Below are 26137 nucleotides of genomic sequence, written 5' to 3'. Positions count from 1 at the left end.
GTTTTGTGACTATATACTGTGTCAATATGAATAATCTAACCTGTTTACCTTAATAGGCTGGTCTGTCTTTATTTCCCATTTTTTTCTGCACTTTTGCAACCACCTTATTTTCTCCCAATTTTCTGGCATGTAATCTCTGTCCCTGCTGCTTTGAGAGCACATCAGCAGTGACAGTTCTCCTCTTCTGAATGTTTGTGTACACATACAATGGCCAGTATTGGATTAAGACACAGGAATTAAAGACCCAAGTCTAAACCTCCAACTCTGGAATAATTAAATTAAAATCTACTGGGTTGAGGTTTTTTATGAACCATCTTTTTTATTCTTGAACAAGCTTCTGATCCATATGGTTGTGAGAGTATGAGCTCACTGAACTTGACATAACCGTATTTGGTGCAATCAGCAAACAGTAAAGCTGTAAAGTCAGTGCTATCTTGCATTTTAGAGTTCAGATCCTTTCAGACATGTGAGAACTACCCAAGATGACAGCTATAAGTGAAGTAGTCCTCCCCTCCTTACTTCAAGTGTCGAGGAATAAAAGGAACTGCAAGAACCTGATTTTTCATAAGGGGAAATGTATGCTTGGTGCTTTGGTGTTACTCCCACCATAAGGACTGATCATGAAGAAACAAGGAGACCCAGGGCCCTGGACTAGCTGAAGTTTTTCACTCTCTGGTCATTACTGTCATGCAGGTGGTGCAAACTAGTCAAGTGTGATTTCTGCTGTGTCTGCTAGTAATTGTGCCTTATCTGTCACCCTCTCTAAATACAAAGTGTCATGGTTGCAGCCCCTGCTGCCAGCAAAATTTGCATTTCATATACAGGATGAACCTGTGTCTCAAAACTTTTTGCGATCTATGTTCCATCCCTCATGAGTCCTTCCTGCAGCAGTCGTCACAAATTTGGCAGCTCATGACTCTTCAGTGGATCATGTCTCCACTTTTCTGGACCTGTTTGCTTTCTACAAGAGGGTATGCAGCAAGCCCCATATTTGTCTTTTTTTCCCTCTGGGAGTTTTGATTTCTGCAACTTATAATGTGGAAAATACCATAAGACTTGGGCTCAAGGGACAAGTAGACGCTTTAAAAATAAATAGCTAGTCTTTGTGGTAATGAAAAAGAATTAAGAAATAAGGTCCTACAGAGAAGACACAAAGTTCAGAAAATAAATTGAGGCTGAAGACAAATCGCGTCATTTCAAAATCATTCTCCTAGATTGTGAGGAGGGTATGGATTGAAAGTTTGAACCTGGCCTTGCCGAGCACATCCCTCGGGGGCCCCGAGCATCACGACTCTTGCCCAGCTGCATCCTTGCGGTCCATCCCGCCTCTTTGACGCGGTCCGTGGATGCCGGCGCAGTTGAGAGCCAGCTCGGGGTAGGGGCAGCAGCTTAACTCGGGCTTCACCCGCCCTTTGGGCATGTGCAGCGCGCCCGCGAGTGCCGTGTGGCTGCGCCTGTATCAATCTGTGTGTCTGTGTGTCTGTGACTACGTGTGAGCGTCTCTGTGAGAGCAGCAGCCGGTGCCGCACACGCTGCTCCCGGGAGCGCGGGTGCTGCTCCACCTGCAGCATGTGTCACGGCCGGCGGGACGGGCGCGGACGGAGGAACGCCGAGCCCCCTTCGCCCCCGGCCCTGCTCACCTCCGCCCCTCCCGCTCTGCAGAGGCCCTTTTCCTCCCGCCCAGCGCAGCCAGGGATGCCGGCCGGTGAGCGCCTCCGCCCCACGGCACTCCTCACCCCGCTTCCACCACACAGCTTCCATCGCGGCTCGCCTCCCGCACCTCGGGACAGCGCCCACGAGCACCCGCTCCGCCTCTCCCCGCTCTGCCTCACGGCCCCGCTCCCGCGCGCTCCCGCTCACTCGCGCGCGCACGAGTGACATCACCCCCGTCCAATCAGCCGCCGCCGCTCCCCGCGCCCCGCTCGGCCCCGCTCGGCCCCGGCGGCCCCGCGCGCGGCCGGGGCGGGGGCGCGCGGGCGGCTGTCAGCCCTGCCGAGCCTGGCAAGGACGCGCCGAGCCGAGCCAGCCGTGCCGGCCGGCCAGGGCCGTCCGAGACGTGCCCGCTGCGCAGCGGAGGCGCGGACGGCGCGGGGTGACAGCCCGGCCGTGCGGCGGCACTGCGCAGGTAGGGCAGGGCTCCCTCGGCAGCGGGCGCGGCGGGCGCCCCCGGCCCGGGCAGCGCAGAGGGGTCCCGCGTTCGAGCGGCGCTGACAGAGCGGCGCGCGGCCGCGGCACCGCCGGTCCGGGGCAGGGGGCGCCGGCCGGGGTGGGTCCCTCAGCGGCGGGGAGTCACAACTTTGCCGGTGCGGCCGAGGGAACGCGGGGGGCTGGGGCAGGTGCGGGGCGGCGGGCAGCGGTGGAACCCCTCCTTTGCGGCGGCACCCCTCCTTTGCGGCGGCGCTTTCCCGGCACGGGGAGCGGGGCGGGCAGGGGGAAGCCGCCCCCTCCCAGGGTGCCTGCCCGCTGGGCACGGGATTACTCGGCACCCCGGGCTGCCGAAAGTGGGCCGCCTGCCCCGGGTAATCCTCCGGCGAGTGCTGTCCCCGCCGGTCGTGGGCTCGGGGGGGCATGCTGGCTGCCGAGGGACCGGGATGCTGCCGCAGGGGAAGCCTCGTGCGCGCTTTCCTCTCCCTTTCCCTACCGCGCACGTATGGATTTTGGCAGCGTGTGTAAAACGCGTCCGTGCCGTGGTGCTCCAGCGCATCATTTCAGCACCATGGTCTGTGTGCTGGAGCAGCCGCAGCCTTGCGCCGTACGCTGATTTATCTGCGTTTTGGGTGTGTTTAGTGATGACGAGCTAAAAAGGGTGTTGGTTGGTTTTTTTTTTTTTTTTTTTTTTTTTTTTTTCAGTGCACCTTCTTGCAGTAAAAATGATAGCCTTTCATTCTGTTTTCTCCTTGTAAAATGCTAATAGTGCCTTTTTTATTAGCGCCGCGTTTCCGTAAATGTCAGTAATTCGGGGCGGCTGTAGTAACCCGCTGGTGAGGGCAGAAATGCCATTGCTGAGCCCCGCTAAAGGCACCTGGAAGGGCTGAGCCTGCCCCCGGGAGCCGCGCCCGAGCTGCACCTCGGTGAGCGGCTTTTTAGGAACTGCAGCTGCTCTATGAAGCGCTGTTTAATTCTGCTTATGAAATCTACGGGAGATTATCTATGCAGTTAATCAACTATGCTCCATTTAGTAATGGAAGTAAAGTGTGACCTCTGAGCTGAGAATGTTTTCGAGTGTTATATTCTAGCATAGTCATAGTTATGTAACAATATTATAGTACAGTTTTATTAAAGCACATTAAAAAGGGTTTGTTAACGTTTTAAAAATAAGCCATTATGTAATTATTAGGCTGTACATCTTAGGAGAAAATACGCCTTTAAAATGCAGCCACCTGTGCAGAGGTGGCCTGTATCAAAGAAGGTATTAACAAATATGTTACTTAGTTTCACTCTTTTGTATAGAATTGCTTGTAAACCACTAAAAATTATGAGCACAGGCCTTGAAATTACATAAGATGGGAAAGCTTTCTGAAATAACTTGAAGTTATAAAAATTCTCAGGTTTTTTTCATCTACCATTAGTAACTTCTAAATGCCCTTGTAGTGCAAATACTGTACAGATCTCTGTGAAAAGATGAGCTTTGGTCCACGTTCTTCTATTAATGATAGTGCACCAAAATTTCTTTAATAAGAGCTTGCCCTAATGCTTCTGAAATCTGTTGGTAGTATGAATCTTTTGTTTGGTCATTTGCATTCAAATATATGTTATCAGTTGCTTAGTTTTTCTCTTCAGCAATAGTTGACATTATAAAAAAATAGATCTTTTCTATCTGTAAATTTTGCAAAAAGTAAAAATAACCTGAGCAAAACACTTGTATCCTGGTCCATATTTGTATTATCCACAATGCTGTTCTAAACCAGCAAGAGATTTCCAGTTTCACTTTTAAGTGGTACTAAAAAATAGTGCAACCTCAACACAACTTCATGGTAATGCAAGGACCTACTTGATTTTATAGAATTTTAAATTGAGTGTCTGTCTTAAACACCTTTTGTAGAGAAATTCCACATTATTAAGGTTATGGAATAAAGAGGTTTTAAGTGCCTTTTTGAGCACGTACTTTTGATACAGTCCTAATTACATGATCACATACTATTTTTTTTTTTTCCCCCACAGGAATGCTGTCTTTCACTGCATGGAATAGACTGAGCTCACTTAAGAGAATTCAGTATTTTTCATTGATCATTGTGTGAGCCCATGATTTATTTATTCAGTGTTACTCAGCTCTGCTTTGAAGACAGAAGTGATAACATCTGTGTGAGCTTTGCTAAAGTGCTTATCAGTATGTGATCAGTATGCCCCACAAAGTACTAGTAGTTTATCAAACACTACCTAAGGTGAGACAGCACTTCTACAGGTGGTGAAGGAAGGTACAAAGAGGTTTAGGTGAAAAGTATTCACTCATTTTTGGTGTCCAGTTTGAAATTTCTACAATTATTGTAAATATGTTTGCTCAAGTTATACCTGCTACTGCTTTTTGTAACAGTCCTGACTGCCCCACATCTGTGAGTGTATCTGCGGGGTGAATGGGGAAAAAGAGGAATTTACTGTTAATTACAAACTACAGAAACAAAGGTTTAGGTTAAATGGTTTGCTGCATGACAGTAAGGGGAATGAAGGAAACTACAATAGAGAGAATGTTAGCCATTAAAGTCTTTGTGGCATATTACACAGCCCCTGTCCCTTTTTCTTTCTGCAAGTTCAGTTCTTCAGGAGATAAGTTCTACCTGACTTAAGTTCTGTATCATCTTCAGTGGCAAAGTAACTTTTAATAAGAAGCACATGTCTACTTAAGTGTATTTTAAAAAGCCAAAAACACTCAAGGGAAGTTAATTATGGTTGCACAGACATCAGTTTGTCATTTTACACCTTTTGAGTGCTTGATTTTCTAACCTTAATAATGTTCTTGTGTGTTGTTTTTGAAGTAAAATATATATACGTGTCCCATAAATGTCCTTAAAACCTAGAAAATTAAATTTTAGGGAATTAAAAAACAACAACAACAACAACAAAAAGAAGCCAACTAACAACAAACCAAGAAAACGAGAAAATGCAGAAAAAATTCAATTCTCCAAGTAAATTTCTCACTGTTTTACTGTATTGGACCTACAGTGGTTGCAAAGAGAATCGGAAAGGTTTAATCCTTTTCAAAAAGCTCCTGAACTTTTACCATCATGAGTGATATTATAGGAGTGTGGTCCCTTTCATGTACAGCAGTGGTAAAATAGAATGGTGTCACTTGTAGTGCATTTGCTGGGGTTGTGGAGATGTGGTGCAGGACTGAAGTCCTTTGTGCTGCAGGCTTTAGAACATGTGGTGCATGAAGGCTCTTTTGCATGACTTCTGCAAGCACAGTCCTTTTCACTTCATCATTTATATGTATCCTAATGACAGCTCCTTTATCATCCTGTCGCAGGTCTCAGTGTTTTAGTTATTCCTGGTCTTGACCATTCCAGATTTTGGTTTCGTATCTCACCCAGTCCTGTCTCCTTGCTTTTTCTTCCTGCCAGCTTTCCTTCCATTTATTTTCCTTTATTCCTTGGAGCCTCCTCATCCTGATTTGCTATGTCAGCCCAGTCTAGTCTCCTTTCTGCTGTCTCCAGTCGCTTTTTCTGTGCTTTTAGCAGACATTGGTCTCAATTTTTATTCTTCTTCAGAGACTGTAAGGTGGCTTTTGTTCTTCTCCACTGAAACAACACAGTACTTTCTTCTTAGAAGTTCGTTGGTCTTAGTTACTATTTTCAGAGATAAATGAAAGAGCACAGCATTAACTCGAAGACTGTCTATGCTGATGGCTTCAAGTCATAGTCACAAACGTTTTTTGAAGGAAAACTATTGTGGTTTTCCTTTTTAAAAATTGAAATCTTCAATTTTTCGATGTGATATGTAAGGATATGTTTTATATGCACTAGCAGAAACCAAGGCCACACAGAACATTTTGACAAAGTTGTAAGTAGTAGTAAACTATAGAAATGCCAAGCAACCTCAGTAGTCCTATTTATGCAGAGAAATCAGCAGTTCTGACTGTAGCATATCCTGCATTTTTGCTTAACTCAGCTAAGTTTTGCAGGGCTCTGTGCTGGCAAATAAAATAATGGATGATTTGGGTTTTGTTTGTATTCATACTAATTTCTTTCATTTTATCTCAAGGATTTGCTCCAACCTCTTGAGACAAATACTTATAAAAAGATGATGTAAGCATCTCACTGAATTGAGATCTGGATAAAACTGGTGGAGTTACCACTGCAGCGTAGTAGTTTTGTTTACATAAGGTAGTCTTTTGGATGTGGTAAAATAGTATTTGCAACAACTCAGTAGCTCTTGTGTCTGAAATAAGGGACATGGTTGAACTATGGTTAGCACTACAGACAGAACAATGAATGTAATAGAGTGTTTTAAAATTAAGAAATATAAATACACATATTTGACAAGTTCTTTGCCTTTATTTATGTAATGTTTTTATAATTGACACGTAGTGGACAGATGATATGTTGGTCCCATGCAAATAAGTTAGCTTGAAGCACAGAGATTAGGATTTAGCCATAAGATAAGTGATCTTTTTATAGCTTTATTGGAAACATCCTATTTTACTATAGACAATTCAATTTTCTCCAGTTCAGCAAGAGTTGAACAGAAGTGTTACTATTAGTTATTCCTAGCCCAGCCTGTACTCAGTTGTTAGACATGGGCTTGAATTTACTGCTGCATTACATTTGCATGAAATTGGTTTTCTTTGCCATAAAATATGAGTAATGCACTTCAGCTTACTAGCTACTAAATTTAATTTGTTTGTAAAAATCAAAGAGAGATTTTTATATGTTCAGTTGAGCATTGGAACAGGTTACTCAGAGAAGTTGTGCACTTTCTCTCCTTGAAAGCTTTCAAGACTAAAAAATAAAGCCCCGAGTAACCTGACCAAATGTCTTATCTTTCAGCAGGATGTTGGGCTACAAACCTCCTGACATCCCTAACAATATGAATTATCCTATGACATCCCTTTTTCTGACTTGTCTTACAGCATGAAATATCCTATGAGGTTATTCTGTAATTCTCAGGGAGTGGGGGGAGAAAGTCAATATAGTCTGAACAGTATTTTCTGAAAGGGAAAGGATAGCTGTGCCAAGAGACAAAATAATGTGTGAATGAAATAATGTTACATACTGAATTCCCTTTATAGTTTTTATTGGTAATTGTATTTAAATGCACTACTAGATTTGCTGTGGATTAGTTAGGCTAGATATTTTATTATAGGGCTGTTTTCAGGGCGATTATAGCAGGATTCAGTAGCTTTGTCAGTTAACGCTTACATTGTAACAAGTTGTAGTTCTTCATCTTTAAGTTCGTAGGAAAAAAGAATTTGGTCTATTAATACAACTGTTCTTTATGAAAATTATATTTTTCATACAAAATCTCATACTCAAAATCTGAATGTAACTATTTAAAACAAACTCTGATGCTGCTAAGTGCAACAGGCTGTTCATGTTGTCTCTATGTTGTTCCTAGTTAGTGTTAATTGTTTAATCGTTCTGGGAAGGATTGGTGCTTACTGAATGAGGAGATAGCGAGGTGCCTTGTCTTAACCAGAAGGACAGAACAACAGAACAGTGACTGGTTTTAAGACATCAGCTTCAGTGAGATGGGAATTTTTTTTTTTTTTTTTTTTTTTAGTGCCTACATATAATTCAATTAATATGTGATGCAGTGATGAATATGTAACTTTTTGAAAGCTGTCTTGATTTTATGAATACCATAAATTAACCTTTCACATATAGTTTTGTTTTTCACTATGTCTTTTCTTGAGGTTTTCATGTTTAAGATTCATCAGAGCATAGGAGAAATAAGCCAGTTTTTATTCTGTGAGAAAAAAGAAGCAGTCATGTACCTCAGATATTTCTTCATGAAGAATTCCTTCTAGATATCTGTATTTTCAACTAGAATGCTTTCTTTGAAACTTGGAAAAAAGCTGACTTTGTTTTGATAAAGGCAATAAGTTGTCCTGCCAACTACTCACTGATAAGATCTTAAATAAAGCTAAAAATACCTTTAATGTGTCTATGTTGTAGAGCAAGACTGTATTTTCCTTTACCATGGATTATTAGCAAACTTGTAAAAGTGCCTAGAAGGATAACATACCTGTTGATAAGGCTTGCTTTCTCTAGAAGGGTGAACTCCCTGCTGTTACTAGTAGTACTTTGGAGAAAGCATTGGATTTTTCCACTATGATCATTTTTGAGCAAAGCAAAAAGAAAATAATTAAGATAAATGAGAATGAGAAATAACACTTTTTTTTGTTTTGTTTTCTGAATGTCTTCTTCTGAAGATTAAGGTCATTTCTCTTTTGTATATTGCCAGAAGCCTAGCTCCCCTTTCATCAGCAGTCTACAGTTTACTTCTTTTATAAAAATGAACTTTGGTATTGAATAGTTTCCACTTCATATTTTCATTATAAAGGAGCTTCCAGGGAGGCCAGCTGCTGTTGAAATAGATCTTGGGAAGCCAGGCATTCTGAAATGCTCCTTTTTTTGCCTTCTTGTTGTCACTTCCTGAACTGCCCTTGCTCTGTACTTTTATTATATCTTGTCCTTCTGACTTTTCCTGACCCTGAAATTTTTCAAAGATTTTTAACATGTTTTGAAGAAGTATCCAGTTTTGCCACTTAGACTAGGTGTAGCCATGATATCCCTGAAAAATGCATAAACAGGCCATCCCAATGGCAGAATTAGTCTACAACTTGACTGTAATAGGTTGTTTTTGAAATAAAGATGAAAGTTCAGCATTACTGCGCTTAAAAATTATGTATGATTTTTGTTTTGATTGCTTTAATTTCTTTCTTGACATAAGTACTCTGCAAGTATTTTAAAACAAGCAAATAAAACCCAAACAAAATCCAAACAAAGCCATTGAAGGATAATTATTGGAACAGTGCCAATGCTGACTTCCATTCTAAACATCTGGGGTGATACTTACACTTTGTTGTTTAAACATTTTCTGTTTCAGTTTTGCATTAGGCCATGTTAGATGGATTCTTTGGCTCCCTTGGTTGTGGGTTCTTTATTTACTTGGGGTTTCTTTTTAGTCAGTGTAGGAATAATGGTTTATTGTTGGAGTTTTAAGGGAATGCTGAATAAGATCTTAATTTTGCCTCATCACAATAATTCATTGCCTATTTACTTTCTTGATGTTGATCTGCCCCATTCAAAAGTAGAGTTTTGCAGTCTTTATTAATGCATTTACTGAAAAATACGTGAATGGGGTAATTCCTATAACAACCAGTTTACCTGATAATTCTTGTCTTTTTATAAAGAGATTGTATATGTGAACATATAGGCATTTAGATAAAGAATTAATTTCATTTTAAGAAGCTGGTATTTATGAAATAAGAGTCTGGAAAGCACTGGCAAAACCTAATTAAAATTATTTTTAAAAAATTCTTAATGGAAAAAATACTTGACTGTCTTATTTGACACTTTGACTTCATCCAGTCACTATTAGATTAACTTATGTTATATACTCAAACATGTCTCTATACAAGGTCTTTCTCTCCATGCACTTCTATTTGTTTGAAGATAGTGAACTGAAGAAGAAAGAGAAATACTTTAATATTAACATTTTATTAAATACTCCCAAAAACAAAAAGGATGAGAAATAGACAATCTCAAGTAGGATGATTTTAAAGAACTGAGTTTAGAATTTGCTAATTCCATTATTAAAATGTCAGTGTAAAAACTACTTTGACTTAATTTCATTGTATTATTGAAATGAACAAGTACATTTACTTGGTAGAGGATGCTTTTTATTCTTCTGGGGATCTTCTGTCAATATGTGCAAAAAATGAGTCATTTCTTAAGGAATTTTTTGGACTGAAGTATTTCTCCCTGTTTCTTCTCAGAAATTTCATGTTGACTATGAAACAGCATCAAGAACAATATAAATTCTCCCTCTGGGATAGTAGAGTGGATAATTTTTTTTTTAATATTAAATCGCTTTTTGTTTTTAAAGCGATGGTGATCTGTGTTTTATTAACTAGGAGTAATTGAGATAACTAAAGGGATTTGAGTGAAAAAGACACAATTGCATTTTTATTACCAGCAGTTTTTTGGTTCATTTTTTATTAGGCTAGGTGAATCCAAAATATGACTTTGGGGCATACAGGGAAATGGTATATGTGAGAAATGGGGTAATTTGCACTTAACTGTGTAGGTGAAACACAGAAAAAGACAAATTTGATTAAACTAAGTATTTTATTGTTGTGAAAATGGGAGTTTACTTATCTGCTGCTCAGAATGGCAGAGATTGCAACAGAAACCTAAAGGCATAAAGAAAGTTTTGTAGTTAAAACAGCCTCAGGTTTGTAGTAAAGCACAGCTGTTGCCACTTCCGCTCACATTCTTTTATAGAAACACATTCTGTGGGTTCTCTACAGACCAGCTGACCCAGTCTTAAATGTGGCTGAACCATAAAACCTGTTTTGTCTCATTTCTATGAGATCTTATTTGAAGCATTCAAAAGATAAAAAGGTTCTCTTTTCCCCCCCCTTTTTTTTTTTTTTTCTAGAAGGTTTAATTCCAGTCAAATGTGATGTTTGTATCTGAAGTTACATCATCTTCATATAATCCAGACTTTGCCTATGCATATACTGGAAAGAAGCACAGAGTAGCTGCATAGGATTTATTTATTTATTTATTTATTTATTTATTTTTTAACTAGGACAATTCTGAAAGAAATACACTTCAGTGCATTACCATATACTTACGTATGGCCTCAGTTTTATTTACATTCATGTAGCAGGCTTTTGTGACCTACTAAATATTTTTAGCTGATCTTATCCTTGGCAGTGTTGCTAACATAGTATTTAAACTGACAGTGATTAGATAAAGCCTGCAAATAGTCACTAAGGTTTTACATGTGTGTGTTGTGTGTTCTTTGTTTTTAAAACACACCAACAAACCAGACCCCCAAAACCCTACAAATATCAAGCACTCTACTATGGTGCAAGTGCCAAGAGAAGAAAGGAGAGTGTGGGAGGGATGTATGTGGTTTTTTGGCCACTGTCAAAAAAATTCTAGTATATCACATAGGCCAATGAAAGCAGGTCGGAATTTACTGTTCTGTGATTATTTAATACTACTAAAGCACCTACATATTTTATGTAACAGAATTAATCAGCTTTCAGATATTCTTTCCAGACCAGTTTGAAGGAAAACTGGATTAATACAAGGATAGTGAAGCATATAGAGGACCTTGCAATGCAATTTCTACTCCAGCAGTTTAGCACCTGCCTCTAGACAGCGTTGTTAAGGTTAGCAGGCTTCTAGGTAGAACAGTTATCTAAACTAAAGCTCTCCAAATATTTAGGATATTCTTGGTCTATTTTTCAAGGACTGTCATGTTTAATGAGGTATTAAACTTTTTTTTTATAAGTACTAAGTGCCTTTCTAAAAGGGTAAAACATTTATTGTGTGTGTACTGGCTAGATACTGTGCTATGTAATGGGGTGCACAAGCAGCCAAGGGGCAGTTATTTGGCATTTGTCATGGATCCATTACAATCTAAGATAATAAAAAAAATTAAAAAGGATATATGGCTATATGTGTAGTGACTAAATTAAATTTTTGAAATTTTGGTGTACCAGCAAGGAAATTTCAGTTCAGCTTCATAAAACATAGGCAACCATTCCAAAGAGTCCAGGACCTAATTCTTGCCCTCTTGATTCTGGAGGAATCAGTTGTTAAATACAAATTTTCATTATTTTTCTGCTTGTCAGTTGATCTTCCTCATCTGAAAGTTTTGCCAGAACACAAAATTCAGAGTTAAAAATAGGTGAATTTAAATGAGAGGACTTTTTGTTAGCTGTTAACATTAGTCCATTAACCTTTATCATCCAGATACAAGTCCGGGATTGGACTGAGCTCTTTGTTGAAGATGTTTACCATAGTATAGAATATCAATATTTAGGTGTTGAGAGTAACTTCACAGAACACAGACACTTGTGCTGCCTCTAAACAATCCTTCAGGATGTTGCTAAGAACTTGCGTAAAAAGTGTATTTATTTTTCTTTTTAATCTACAGGGTAATTTTATTGATTCTGACTTCATTATTCCAGTTCTATGGGATCTTTACCTGGGAGCTTGTTTAGTACATACGAAAAAATACCAGTGTGTGCATTTGGGTGACATTTTAAAACTTACTCTTCCTGAAAAATAGCAACATTTTCTGTTGCTGGATATATCAATTTGATACATTGTTTGTACCCATGCTTGTCTCCAAATTCGAAGCTCATCAAAACTTGAAAACCAGGCTTTCGACCTAGATTGTTCTTTCATCTTCCCTGGAAGTTCTCTTGATGGCCTGAGGACTTCAGTAGGTGCAATTCACATCTCAGGATAGGGAGTGATGAGAAGCTGGCTCAGAGGAGGCAGAAGCTAACAAGGGCAAACACACATTTCTTAATTTGCCTAGCTTGTTCTGTTCTTCAGTCTGAAGTTGTTTGCATGAGTTTAAATTTACATCAACAATTTAAAACAAATAGTCTGATTTTGCCCTGCTCTAGATTAGGACTTCTCATAAATTTGCTGACCATGTTTTCTCAGTGCAATAAAATATAAAAGCAGAAATATTTGTTGCAGACTTTTAAAAATATTCTCTTACCTTTTACAGACATTTGCAAGTAGTGTTTTGGTTAGATTTTTTAAACATTATTTAATTTTATTTTGTTAATTCTGACTGCAGAAGTGTATGAAAACATTACTGTGTCTCTTTCCTCTCTGTTGGTCTAGTGACAGTTGGCAGGTGCTGGCTCCCAGTGAGAACTGTAAGTTGCACAGCTTGGTAATTGGCATTGAATTTGAGTAAGGAAATTGCCTCCTTCTCCTATGCTACAATACAGGCTTTCTAAGGCAAGTTCTTTCCCTTTTCCTGAGAAAATCAGCCATTATTAAATTGTCTCAAAGAAAAAGGGCTTATATGTGGGCAGCATGAGGAAGAAGTACTTGCTCTCTGAATGACTTGTGTCACTAAGAGCCAGCAGCTCAGACTCACCTATATCTCTACAAACCAGTCTAAGAATGTTTGGAAATTGAAGAGGGTGCTGATTGGGAAAAACTTCTGGGGTACTTCTGTGAAATGAGTGGCAAAAGATATTGCTGTAAAGGAAGAAAAAAGTTGTCAGTCTGCAGTTATACAAAAAATTTTTCCTTTCCCTTTCATTAAAAATCAGATTTCTATACTGTGCATCTGAGATTATGATTCTTTACTACTTCATTTTTCTTTTCTTTAATTTTATTGTTAGTTGGGATTTTTTTGTATGTGTTATTTTTTTAATGGAGCAACAGGGAATTGTTTTGTGGGACATTACTGTTGAGAGATAATTAAAAGTGTGTTTTGTTTTGAACAGTTATTGGAGATTGTGGCAGTGTGTATGGGTACAAATTGCAGTGTGCTTAAAGCCAGAATTACAGAATTCAGAGAAATCTGTCCTTCTGTGCGGCTAGTGGAGTCTCTTCATGCATCGAATAGGACATCTGAGCAGATCATGTCTTGGAGTTTGTAGTACCTTTTCTTCATAATGAAAGTGTGAAAAACCCATTTATTTGAGTACATTTTCAGAGACGTGTTGTATAAAGAACAGAATTAGATGTTGACAAAATACTTTGTTCTGCAGGTGTTGTAATGCATGTCAGGGTATGCAGAAGATTAGGTCCTATCTCTTTTAGAGCATCCTAACATGCTTGTGTATTCTCTTCTCCCTGATAAGGGAGTGAGTCAGAGAGAGACAGATTCCAGTGAAAATGTATTAGAACAACTAATTTATCAATTAAGCTTTTACTGTGACTAGAGTAAGGCTATTAAAAGCAGACACTTGCAAAAGCAGATACATTTGCTTGTCTAATGCTGCTGTTCCCACCCCTGCAGGTGCACCCTGTCACACACACACATCCTGTCACACGCACACGCTGTCACACACATACCCTGTTGCAGGGCACCTGGGATGGGACTGAGCTGCACAGCCCCTCGCTGGCACTGACATGGCCTGGGGACCTCGCACACCTGCCACAGCCTCTGGGTCTTCTTTCATGTCTTGAGAAGGCAGCAGGACAATAAATCTCCATAGCCTGTTAGTGTTTGCTAGACACCTTCTCAGCACTCATGGTTCTCTTTCTAGTTTGCTCTTTTCTACTGACTCCATTTAGAGAAATTCCCAGCAATGGGATTTTTATGACAACACAACCCTTGTACATCTGCTACTGAATTGAAAGACTGCAATGGGATGTCACTGACCTGTGAAACACTTTTCTCAATTTTCTTTCAATCTTCTTGTTATATTTGGAATTGAACTGTAATCAGTTTGAATTTTGAATTTCCATTTTGTATTCTAATTTACGTCTGTGGAGGTGTTGTTATTTATTGCACTGCAACCAAGTTCAATTCCATTTTCCAATTGTTATAAAAATACTAACACAAAACGTGTCGCGTCACATGCATTTCAGAACAATTTTATCTAACCTTTTAATGCAATTCCAACGCAAATATGTTTATTATAGCTGAGTAAACTATTTCTGCAGAAGAAGGCATCTTTGTTTTAAGATTGTTCTATCTAACTATACTGATCATGTCAGTATTTAGATTCTGTGTGTTTGTTGGTCAGCATACACTCTGCATTTGTAATGAGGGCAAAATGGCACATCCCCAGCCATAAGGAAAAAGGAATGGCCACCTTCTGATCTGCATGGACCACATCTCTGTTTTCAACACAGTCTAAGAGACTGCTTCAAGCATCCTTAATATTCTCCAGCTCAAATTTCAAACTGAATTTCTTGTGAGTGTTGGGAGGAGATATCAAGCTGGTTGGATTTATCATTATGTAAGAGAAGTATGTTATGTCCCTGCTTTTTGGTGTTCCTGGGTACTTAGTATTTAATATATCCTCAGATATAGACTGAAACATAGTGTGATGTTTTAATTTAATTTTTAGATTTTTAATTACCTGAATATTTCATTTGGATCTGATATGTCCCTTTGAGCATATTGGCTGCAGAATGTTCACTTGATGGTTTCACTATATGGGGTTGTCAATTTAATGTGATGAATAGCTCAGTAATTCTGGAGTCATTCCATACTTTGTAACTTCACAGTGAAGTGGGAATCCCATTAATTCATAAAAAAAATCTAGTTCAGGTTCTTTTCGAATCACTAGAATGTATTTTTAAATGACATATTAATATCTCTGAATCTAGAATTAATTTTTTAAGAACCTGCAAGTAAATTAGACAACTAGATTTAATGAAAATGAAATAAAAGCTGCATTCTCTCAGGGACATAATATTTTTGTCTTTTTTCTCTGAGTGATTATATTGATGTAACTAAACAATTTGTATTTGTCACCATTGTTAATATGGACATGTTATGAATACTTTGGGAAGAACACACTGATCTCACAACTACTGTCTGAACAGTGCAAATCTCAATGGTCCTTTAATAGCAAGTTCCCTTAAACTATATGCCAGTGTCATTTATCTCCTTTCAGCTGCCTCTGTAGCTTAGTTTAGCTCACAGACATGCAGAGTCTCAGCACATAATCCCCTAAAGACAGTGCTTGTATTTGTTATCTTTCTAGGCACAGTGTTTTATCTCCTGCGAACCCATTTGATACGGGTTTCTGGTCCTTGTATGAGTGATGTACCAAGTAAGACCCTTGTAGATGTTTGCATGGAGGATTGTGAGCATGCTGTTTTTGTTGATGTCCTGTATTTTAGACCAATTTTTCCCCCTTTTTTCCCCCAGTACTTAAATCTAACAAAATATGTAAGCACAGCAAAAAGTAGAACAAAGTTTGAATAATTATCATGGATACCAAGGAGGAGGAAATATATTGAATTTCATTGCCTGATGACAGGAAGATCTATTTCAGTTTAAATTAATAAGTAATGCTGCAGGGGATTTTTGTTTTGTTTTGGGGTGGGGTTTTTTGCATAGTGGTAGTTTTAGAATGCTTATTGTGTTTAATTTTGAGCAAATTTTATGTTCAGTTTGGGGATTTTGATAGCTGTTCAGACAAAAATATTCTCAGTTGGTGTATTCAGACAGATGGTTGTCCCATACAGTATGTGCAAGGATGTTCTTTTCTCAGGGACTAAACTTCAGCTTTGACTGTTAAGAGTTTGGGATTATGTTCATTTTCCCTCTCGGATTCAGATGCTTATGTAGCCCCTGGAGAGCAGTCTTCTGGTGATCACTAGAGACAGTAAATGAAATCTGTAAAATGGAAAAAGTAGGTCATGGTTTATCTTCTGGTTTTGGGTTTATCACTAAGTAGAGTCATAGAAAAGTCAATGCATTTTGAAACCTCAGGGCATCATTTTTTGATACTGATACTGTCACGAGGAGGAGTTTGACAGGTTACTGATTAAGTATTTGCATGATTGGATTTCATGAGAAAAGAGATGATGATGACGGTATTTCAAGTTGAATTTCTAGTCAAATAGAAGTGAGGGTTGCCTTTGACTTTTCTCCCACTATGTAGATGTGAAACTGATTTCAGTTTGTTTGTCTGTGAAGAATTTGCTTTTTATTAGAGATCACCTTTTTAATAACTTGGTAAATTCTAGGAAAAATATATTAGAAATCACTTAAGAAAGCTGTCACTTTTTACAACTTATTACAGCTTAAGAGACCTCATTTAGAGATCTCTTACAGAAGAGAAAAATCATCCCCAGACTGCTGAAATGATTCCCTGGTAGAGATTTTTTGTTTATTTGTTGATACAAATAAATGTGAGTGAGCCATCTGAACAACCAGCAGTCTAGAAGTCCTGAGGCACAAAACATGTCCCATTGAGTCAAAACAGATGTATTGTAGAGTTATTAAAATATTTTACTTAAATTTTACATTCATTTTAAGTATTTGTGTGGAAGATGTGGAAAGGTTTTCAACATTTGTTTTTTTAATAAATGAGAAGGTAATAGGTTTGTTGTTTCAGCTCCCTAGAAATATATTTCTGTCCTACTGAGAAACTAAATTCTGTTTACAGACTGCGTTTGTGAGTTTCTGTAGAGTTTAGTAAGAAGTATTATATAATTGTCTAGAAGAACATTAATGAAAAGTAGTTGAGAAAAATTATGAGTTATTCCCATTTTGCCATAGTGATAGTTTAATGTTTGTCTTTAATTTAGGAAGACAAAAGTGTAAGGAAAAGATGATCAGAGTAGTATTTTACAAATATGCTTTCACATACTAAATTTTTAGGTATACAAAAGATAGTAGTTATACATTTGCTCATTTTAGATAAATATGAATATATATAATTAATTACTCTAAAATTTAAGCCATTCCAGCTATTATAATTTAGAACTTTTGAGTCTTTTGATTTGGCATTCCCCACCTGCTAATGCAGAGAGCAGTCATACATAAATTAATGTATTTTCAACAGATTATATATTCATTGAGCAATGAGAGAATTTACTAATATGTACTGGGTTTACATGGCCAGGTTTTAGTAGTGAGGGGCCACAGGGGTGGTTCCTGTGAGAAGCTACCAGAAACTCTCTGTTTTCAAACTGTCTAACAGAGCCAGTGCCAAGACAGACCCGCCACTGGCCATGACTAAGCCCATCAGCAACTCTTCATTTCCCATCTCTGATTTCACTGGTAACAAATTAAGCTGATTCCCCCTAAGCTGAGCCTGTTTTCATGTGATAGTAATTAGTGAATGATTGCTCCTTGACGTTTTTCCATGTGCCTTGCATTCTATTTCCTCAGCTCTGTCCAGCTGAAGAGGGGACAGGGTCAACCCACCACATAAACTACCTTCAACCAGCTAATTTTCTGCCTAAGCATCCAAAGTGATCTTAGAATTGAAAGACAATAATGGAAGCTTGTTTGAGTTGGAAAAAAAAATTGTGTTTGGGTCTTGTGGGAGTATTTTTGGGTTTTGTTTTGGAGGTTTGTTTGTTTTTATTTCATTGGGCTTTATTGTGATTTTTTTTTTTTGTTGTGGTGTTTGTTTTTAAAAAGACTTTTGCATACTTACCCTGTATTCCAGCAGAGATAGCAAGCACACCCAGATAACTTCTGTGTTCTGAACCATAAGACAGTGGGTTTGTATTCTTATAGTTGGTTTTCTTTGTTTACATTTATTGGATATGTGTATCTGAGTTACCACTTTATGCTTGTTATGAAAGTATTATTTTGTCATGCTTTTAAGCTAGAAGTTATTTCAGTTACTAGAATTCACGTATTGCAGTATTAGTGTACTGGTTACAGCCGACAAATGGACAGAAATTTGGTATTTTTATCAGACATAAATGGCAAGAGTTCAAAATACACATGCTTCCTAATAAAACTCTGAGCATGTCAGTATGATAGCATGCTTTGCTTTGAGCTGACTTGCTGTTTTGAATAGTTGGGGAAAATGATCCCTCAATATCATTTGCTTTTTTAAAAATCAATAATTGGATTATGAGGTAAAATTTCATGTTACTGACATTTTAATTTCCTCTTCAGTCTAAAAGTATTTATGATTTGTAGTTATATGATTTCTGTTTCATAATGTAAGCTTCATCTGCCTTAAAAAATGGAAGAGTGCCGACTCTGCAGTGGTTTGTTAAATCCTGTTCTGCCACAGACAACTGTCACAACTGGCTTTGAAATGTTGCCCTATTTTCTGGCTTTTCTTGTAGAGTATCTGATTAATCAATTTTTCCATGTTTTCTTCAGGAAGCTTTTAACCTGAGTTTCAGCCTGTCTTTTTAGATCTGGTAAGGCACCAGTAAATAGCTTGGACCTACCTCTTGCCCCATTGGTAATTCAGGCCATGGGAGGCTATGAGAAAGCTTTCAAGAGATGAGATGAAATCTGGGAGGTGTTTCAGGAGAGGGCACTCCAGGGGCTTTGTTCTTAAGGAAGATGCCTTTGGGATCTGCATTTTGCTATAGGAGAGCATAGGGCATATTCCTGGGAAGCTGCTTTAATCTAACATGAAATGAAAGGTTTTCATCTTCAAAGTAAAGTTCTTTAATATTTGTGGAAGTCTCAACTCCTTCAAATGAACCATAAAGCATCTCCTTACAAAAATGGTTGTGTTTTGGGGTTTTCTTTAATATCCTATGTGAGCACAGCATGCTATTTGGTTCATTCCCGAGTTGTGATATGTAAATTTTATGCCTTGGCTCCTTCCAGCCATTCCCTCTGTATGCAGGCTGGCTGGCTGGACTGCAAGGGAAGAGGCATCCGAGCAGGGTGGCCAGGAGCCCCCATGGAGTGGGTGGCCAGGCTGCCAGAGAAACACCAGCTACATCTGGAGGAGGGGCTGGACTCTGCTCGTACCTGATGCCAAGTGTTTCTTACATGGAATTGCTTCTATTCTTGCAAATGTGTTTCTCTTTCATTATGATGCTCTTGTTTAGGTTAGAAATGAATCTTAACTTGTGTGCACCTATTTGCAGTTGTGGAGATTTGGAGGACATTGAGTGAAAGGGGATGCAAAGTTAGATACTCCAGGCCATGTGGATTTGCCTGACTTTTCCCCTCTGCTCTCAGTGGGCTCAGCCTCTCTCAAGGTTAGAGTGTACACATCCTTGATTTTCCTGTGCTGTGAGCAACAGATAACCAGCACTGTTCCAATGGCAGCTTTCCAGTAGTACCATGAAAGAAAAAGTCCTTCAGGGTGAAAACGCTTCTCTAATGGTTGCCATGGAAACAGAGAACTGCATGATTATATGGATTAATATCTCAGCTACATGTAAATGTTCTGCAACCTTCTCTGCCTTATCATTTAGGAGAAGCATTGGTTCTCTAACCATTAGTGCTTTAAGCTCCATTATAGCTTAGATTTGGGCCAAACCTTTAATGCAGAAAAATAGCTACCTATTTAAATAAATGGTTTGATGTTAGTCCTGCTGTCAGTTCATGAATTTAGTAGGCAGCATTGTTTTTCTGTTGTTGTTGCATAAGGTGCATTTTGTAATTTAATGTAATACAATCAATGCTTCAAATACTGTACTAATGTCCAAGGGATATCACTACTTTTTTCCCTGTCATTGCCCCTGTGACATTCCTCAAGAATGAGGAAATAAAAAAGATTCCTCAAGAATAAAAAAAGATTCCTCAAGAATATTCAAGAGGATCTGTAAAACAGGAGTTACAGACAAATTGATCATAATTGCCTCAATATGCTGCTTGTTATTACCGGAGGCAAATTATTCCAGTGCATTCTGGTCAGGTAGATGAGTCACTGTGCAGTGTTGGAATGTCAAATTATTCTATGCAAGAGAGAATTAATTTTTTTTAAATGTCATGTTAAACTTGGCTTAATGTCTACTGGTTTATCTTTAATAAAAGTAACAACAAATTCAATTTTTAATTACACCAAATTTAATTTTTTAAAATGTTGTATAACTTTATGACCACTAGCAACATAGCTACTGATCTTTTCAATGTCTTCATTTCTGTGAAGGCACTAACATGAAATGTAACCTTCTGAAGGTAACTTTAGTCTGATCAATTTCTGTGTGGAACAGGATTTTAACATTATATTTTTATTTCATTCTGATGGAGGAATTTTCACATTGTTCAATAGCAGCATAAAGGTACTCTTATCCTGAAAGAAAAAAAATGCATAAAAAGATCACCTCTATTCTTATTTGTCATATCTAAGTTTTGCTTTATAAGTGGATTTATTTATTTAAGTTCTGTCTGGATTTACACTGAAGATTGCAGTGTTTCCATTGGCCATGCCAGCTCTTGGCCTGTGCACCCCTCTCCAACAAGAGCCTAGTGAGTGAGTCTTTGTGGCTTGCTGCATAAGTTGGGTTAAAGTTGAAAGAAATTACTTCAAGAATCATATCAAGATATTAGTTTCTTTTGCTTTGCTGGTAACTGCAAACATATCTTAAGTCCTGTTATACTTATTAGTTCTAATATTCTTCCTGGTTTTGGGTTTTACTGTGGAAAAACCAAAAGGACTGTCAGTTTGAAGTGACATTTTTTAATTATAAATTTATTCTCTTGTAACGATGTGACTGTGGATGGAAGTTAATGTTTACAGAGAAGGTAGTCTGGGCCAGACAACAAGCTCCTTTTTATCTTGAGAACAATACATATGGCAATGGAGTGTACACAGAGCACAATGACTTCAGTGTGGGGTTCCAGATGTGTAGATATATCTCTAGATATCTCCATACATCTGGATATGAACTATAGATATATAGTTCTTAGTTGACCACATTAATTATTTGTAATGACATTGTAGTTAGGAATTCAAATGTTAGCTGCTTTTTCATATGAACTAAGAATTCACGTTGCCACTCGTATGTGTGTATTCATGTATGCATGTTGTATAAAAATTGCATGCTTATTGTTCCCGGATGCTGTACAGCTTTAAGACAAGCTCAGCACTGTCAGCCAGAGCATCTCCATTTTCAGGTGTGGTGACTCTGCTGAGGCAAGCTGGATGCCAAACAAAGTCAGTGTCAATATGCTGAGACCTCATTGAGTTAACATTCAAAATTTTAATGGGCTTTATAGGTAAAGAACAACATATTAAATTCTGTGTGGCTGGACTTGCTGCAAATCTGAAATAGTGTGTGCAGCTCCTCTAATGAACACAAGGAGATGAGCATTTGAATGTTACCGTGAGATTAGACAAAAGTCTGAGGTCAAAGAAAAATAGGAGTTTTTAAATGGAAGAAAAAGTAAGTTTCTCAAATGGTATCTAGACATTTAGACTCAATGCTCAGTTAGAATCACAAACTGTTAACTGCAGAATTTTGGACTACTGGTTCTGTCTAATATGTGAATGTGTAGGAGTAATACCCAGTCTTCACACCTCTTGCTGGAAATAATCTTAGGAACACTTGCTTTGTAACTGTACTATGTTAATCAAGAGAGCTATGTTTAGCTGCTTTTCCTGCTAACTTGTTAGAAGGGTTTCTTGCTGGGACATGCAGAAAAATCCTGAGCATAGTTCAGGAATTAATATGGTGCCAAATAATTTCCCAGGAGAGAGTTTGTGTCTGCTTGGCTCTGTCATATAAGGTTGCAGTAATGTGGATATGGCAGTGGAACTCTATGTCAGGTAATATGGTTCAGAGCATCTTTAATTTCTAGAGCGGACACAGCTGTGTAATACAGATTGACTTGAAGACCATACCAAATTTAAAAAAAAATCCAAGTATTGTATGCATTGGCCAGATATTTAGCAGAAGTGACATGTTTATGAAGGTCTTTAAAATCTGATTGTCACTATTGTTTTTCCATCCCTCAGAAAAGTATGTTTAATTTTCCCTTTTTTTCAGTCTGAAAGGCTGCTATTGGTAACTAGGCTCTATATTATTCTACAGAAGGCTTTTCTTTGGGTTTGTTGGCTTATAAATGCATATGTAATATAATGGGCCATCTGTGATTGCTTCAAGTTAATGGCTGAGACAGAGAAATATTTTCTCTATTTCCAGACAAAATGCCTGAGCCTGGGTGAGTGTGGATTCATCTGTGCCAACAACCTGCTAATCACATTTTTCTTTGGGAGTTTGTTCTGAAGCTGAAGAAAGTTGTAGTGACTCACTATGGGTTGACAGATGACACTAGCAGTTAATCTTTCCCAAGGCAGACCTTCCTGTGAATAGAACTTGTTTTTTGATTCAAGAGGAAGAAGTGGTTTTGAGAAAGAAAGTTTCTGAGTTGTACTTGTGTTTCTGACCTAATCACCTCTTTAATTACTCAGTGACACTGCTGAAGTGATTTAGAGGCTCATGGCAAATAATGGAGTGTGGTGTCAAAACATGAGATAAACTCAAATTCATATCACACAAATAGTCATGTCAACAACTTGAGCTGAGTAGTAGAGTTCCACCACCAGGGGAACTGCAGTGCATACAAGGAGTCACTTCAAGAGTAGTCTTTCATGAAAAGAAGATGTGATAATTGATTTAAGAGGCCCTATGCAAAGAGGAACAGGGGAGCATAGTGGATCTAACTATACTGATCACGTCACTTTCAGTATTTAGATTCATGTGTTTGGCCAGGCATACACTCTGCATTTGTAATGAGGGCAAAATGGCACATCCCCAGCCATAAGGAAAAAGGAATAGCCACCTTCTGATCTGCATGGGCCACATCTCTGTTTTCATCGCAGTCTGAGAGACTGCATCAAGCATCCTTAACATTCTCCAGCTCGAGTGGAGTGTAATTCACTCAACACATGCTGTTTTAAGATTTGTTTGTGGATAAAATAGGTTTGCTCTTAGTAGTTTAATTCCACTTCAATTTCTTGTTCTTCCCTCCATGCCCCCACTGCCCCTTCCCCCCTTCCTAAGTTCTCTAATTCTGTAATTCAGTTAGTTATTTCAAGGTCTGTTTTTCATTCTGCTTACTATGTGTGGCACCTAGAGAACTACAGGTGGTGATCCCTTTGATTTAGGAAAATGTCATCCTTGTTTTGGGAAAAAAAAAAAAAATCAATACAAACTCAGTCCCATGGAAATTCAGGACAATATAGGTGCATAACAACAGGTGTCTTTTCCACTGTCAGAAACATTACTGTTAGCAGTCATAAACCTGCATGACCTGAGTTTAAATTCACTTAATTGGGTTAATTGCTAAGGAGACAGTCTAGGAGAATGGGATTCAACAATAGCTGCAAAATATGCCTGTGCTTCTGAAAAAATTCTTGAGCAATTAACCTACAATTTCTTCCATGCTACCACACTGATGTAACTGTCAACAATGCACCTAGATAGTGTAAGTATGCTGCAATTAAAATTTTGCACAGATCATGTAAATAGTTTTAGAAATGGTACCATAAAATTAAAACATTGGTTTGTCATGAAAGGATTTATTTTAACCAAAGCAGATTGGCACTGGTTTTGCCATGAACTAACACTTCTGTGTTGTCTTAATCTCCAGTATAGTAACTGCAGTAACTGGGACAGAGCCACTCAGAGATCTTGGTGGCATACTCTAGTGTTAAGGAAGACACAAGTACTGTTAAGTTGTAAGAATTTTGCCTAAAAAAAATTATGGGGAAGCTACAAATGAACATTTTCGGATAACAAGATTCCAGGCTTTGTTGTTAGCTCATGCAAGCCTCACCCACTAACAGATACCTCTCTGTTGTGTATCTGTGGAGTGATTTTATTCTTTTTTCCGGTTCAGTTCATGGTGAATAATTCCCATATCCCATTAAACTGTTCACCTGTGTTGTTAATCATACAAATTAGATGTTCATTTGAAAGCAGTGTCAGCATACAAGTATCATAAAGTAGGTCACACTAACTTTTACACTTTGTAAAGATGAAATTATATTCTAAGGCAATGACCTTGAAGCATATGTTTGAGCAAAAACTACTCAAAAAGGCCTAATATAACTGGTACTAAAGAAAAAAAAAAGCATTTTTGGTCCTGGGGAAATAGTTCCAGAATGTAACAACTATTTTAATGGAAGCACTATAATTTAAAACAGCTGAAAGACTTGGTGTGCTCATGGAGAATCCCTCAAGGTCCTTAAAATAAGCCATGTGCTTACAACAGATAGTGGATGAAGAATGAAAAAGGGTAGGAAATGCAGAGAATAAAAAACAACACAGGCAGCAATGATGGATGTTCTTAGTGTATTAGTTCCTATTAATTTAATCACCAATTGTACTAGATACCCTGCTTTATTAGTGAAATGTCAATATTTGATTATTTTGTGAACTGGTTGATGTTTATTGTGCCTTCTGAATTGAGAAGAGGTGTTATAAAAAACCTTAGCCTTGCTATGCATTAAATTTGTGTACCATTTATTGGTGTTCCTGCAGAGCTAAATGTTGTAGTAAAGTGGAACATTAGATTACCTAATTAAGCATTTCAGAGGGATATGTGCTAAAAATGAAACTTATAAGTGGCAGCAGTTTGCTTTTCTTAGTAGCTCTAAATGTGTAAAATATAGAAGACATCTTGAAGCCTATACTTGAACAGGATTTATTTTAGTAGTGTTACTTACAGTCTGCATCATCAGGGGGACTCTCAGTTATTTCTTTCAGAACTGGATCAAGCCCAATAATGACTGAACCACTTACAACCTCCCAAGACTTTAATTGTCAATTATCTCATTTTTTTTCTGTGGCCTTCGGTCTTTACTGGCAGGGGAGTAGTGGTTAATCCTTCCAGAGACAGGATTTTCCAGGGTGTTGCATGCAGCAGTCATGGCACAGCATGGCTCTCAGAGGACTCTGTGACATTTGCTTGCCAGCAGTAATAAAACTGTCCATTGTAGTTTTGCTGACAATCAGCAGCGTGATTATGGATTTATCTGGTACTGTAGAAATGTGTGGCACATTGACAGCTGCAAAAATGATTTAATTTTGGTTCTATACAAGCATACAACTAAGTGCTTAGTAATAAAGCAACATTTATAAAGTAAATATTATGATGACTTAATGCACCCACAAAAGTGTAATTCATGTTTCTTGGAAATGAATGATGAAGCAGGAATTCTATCACATGAGAAAAAAACATTAGAAAATTATAAGATACAGGTAGATGAGTAAGACTAATGCTTTTCTTGATTGAATACAATTTGAAGTTTGCTAATCCTGTGAAAATGTGGTTGTTTCCTTCAACTAAATAAAGCTTCATTAATTGCATTTAATACTCCATAAATCCATTAAATGAAAGAGCCTTAGGATTTCCTTAACAGAGAGGAAATACGATGTATTGTGTGTTGAAATGTTACTATTACTTTAATAGCAGTAATCCTAAAGTTATCGTGAGACATAAGTAATTGAATCAGCACAATTAAACATGAAGATTGTGTGTACATGTACAGGAGTATGTTCATATGAACAGGTGAAATAATGAATTAGAAAAAGGCGACCTTTTAGCTCCACAGAATCACAGAATATTCCGAGTTGGAAGGGAACCACAAGGATCATTGAGTCCAGCTCTCTCTACAAGTACGTGAAAGTCAGCATAGCCATATGAGAAGTCTCCAAATTAATTTATCAATCATATGAAATAATAAATGCTAATTTTATTTAGAAATTATATTACTGCTTTGTTTAGTTCTTGCACATACATTCCAAAGCAAAAGAAATTTTTTCATTACTGTGAAAGATCTGAA

The 26137-nt window shown here is 38.2% G+C and overlaps 1 protein-coding gene across 1 annotated transcript in view; it reads left to right on the top strand.

Annotated features, from left to right (window-relative positions):
• Positions 1-2062: 2062 nt before the first annotated feature.
• CNTN1 (contactin 1) overlaps positions 2063-26137 on the top strand; it is a 206735-nt gene continuing 182660 nt past the window's right edge. Inside the window, exon 1 of the mRNA XM_041471486.1 lies at positions 2063-2125. The gene's annotated coding sequence lies outside the window, so the exon portion shown is untranslated. The remainder of the gene's footprint in view (positions 2126-26137) is intronic.

This window comes from Pyrgilauda ruficollis, unplaced genomic scaffold, assembly GCF_017590135.1.
Source record: "Pyrgilauda ruficollis isolate IOZ18807 unplaced genomic scaffold, ASM1759013v1 scaffold27, whole genome shotgun sequence".
Classification (NCBI taxonomy): domain Eukaryota; kingdom Metazoa; phylum Chordata; class Aves; order Passeriformes; family Passeridae; genus Pyrgilauda; species Pyrgilauda ruficollis.
Note: the sequence above shows the minus strand (reverse complement) of the source record. Positions and strands in the feature narration are given on the sequence as shown.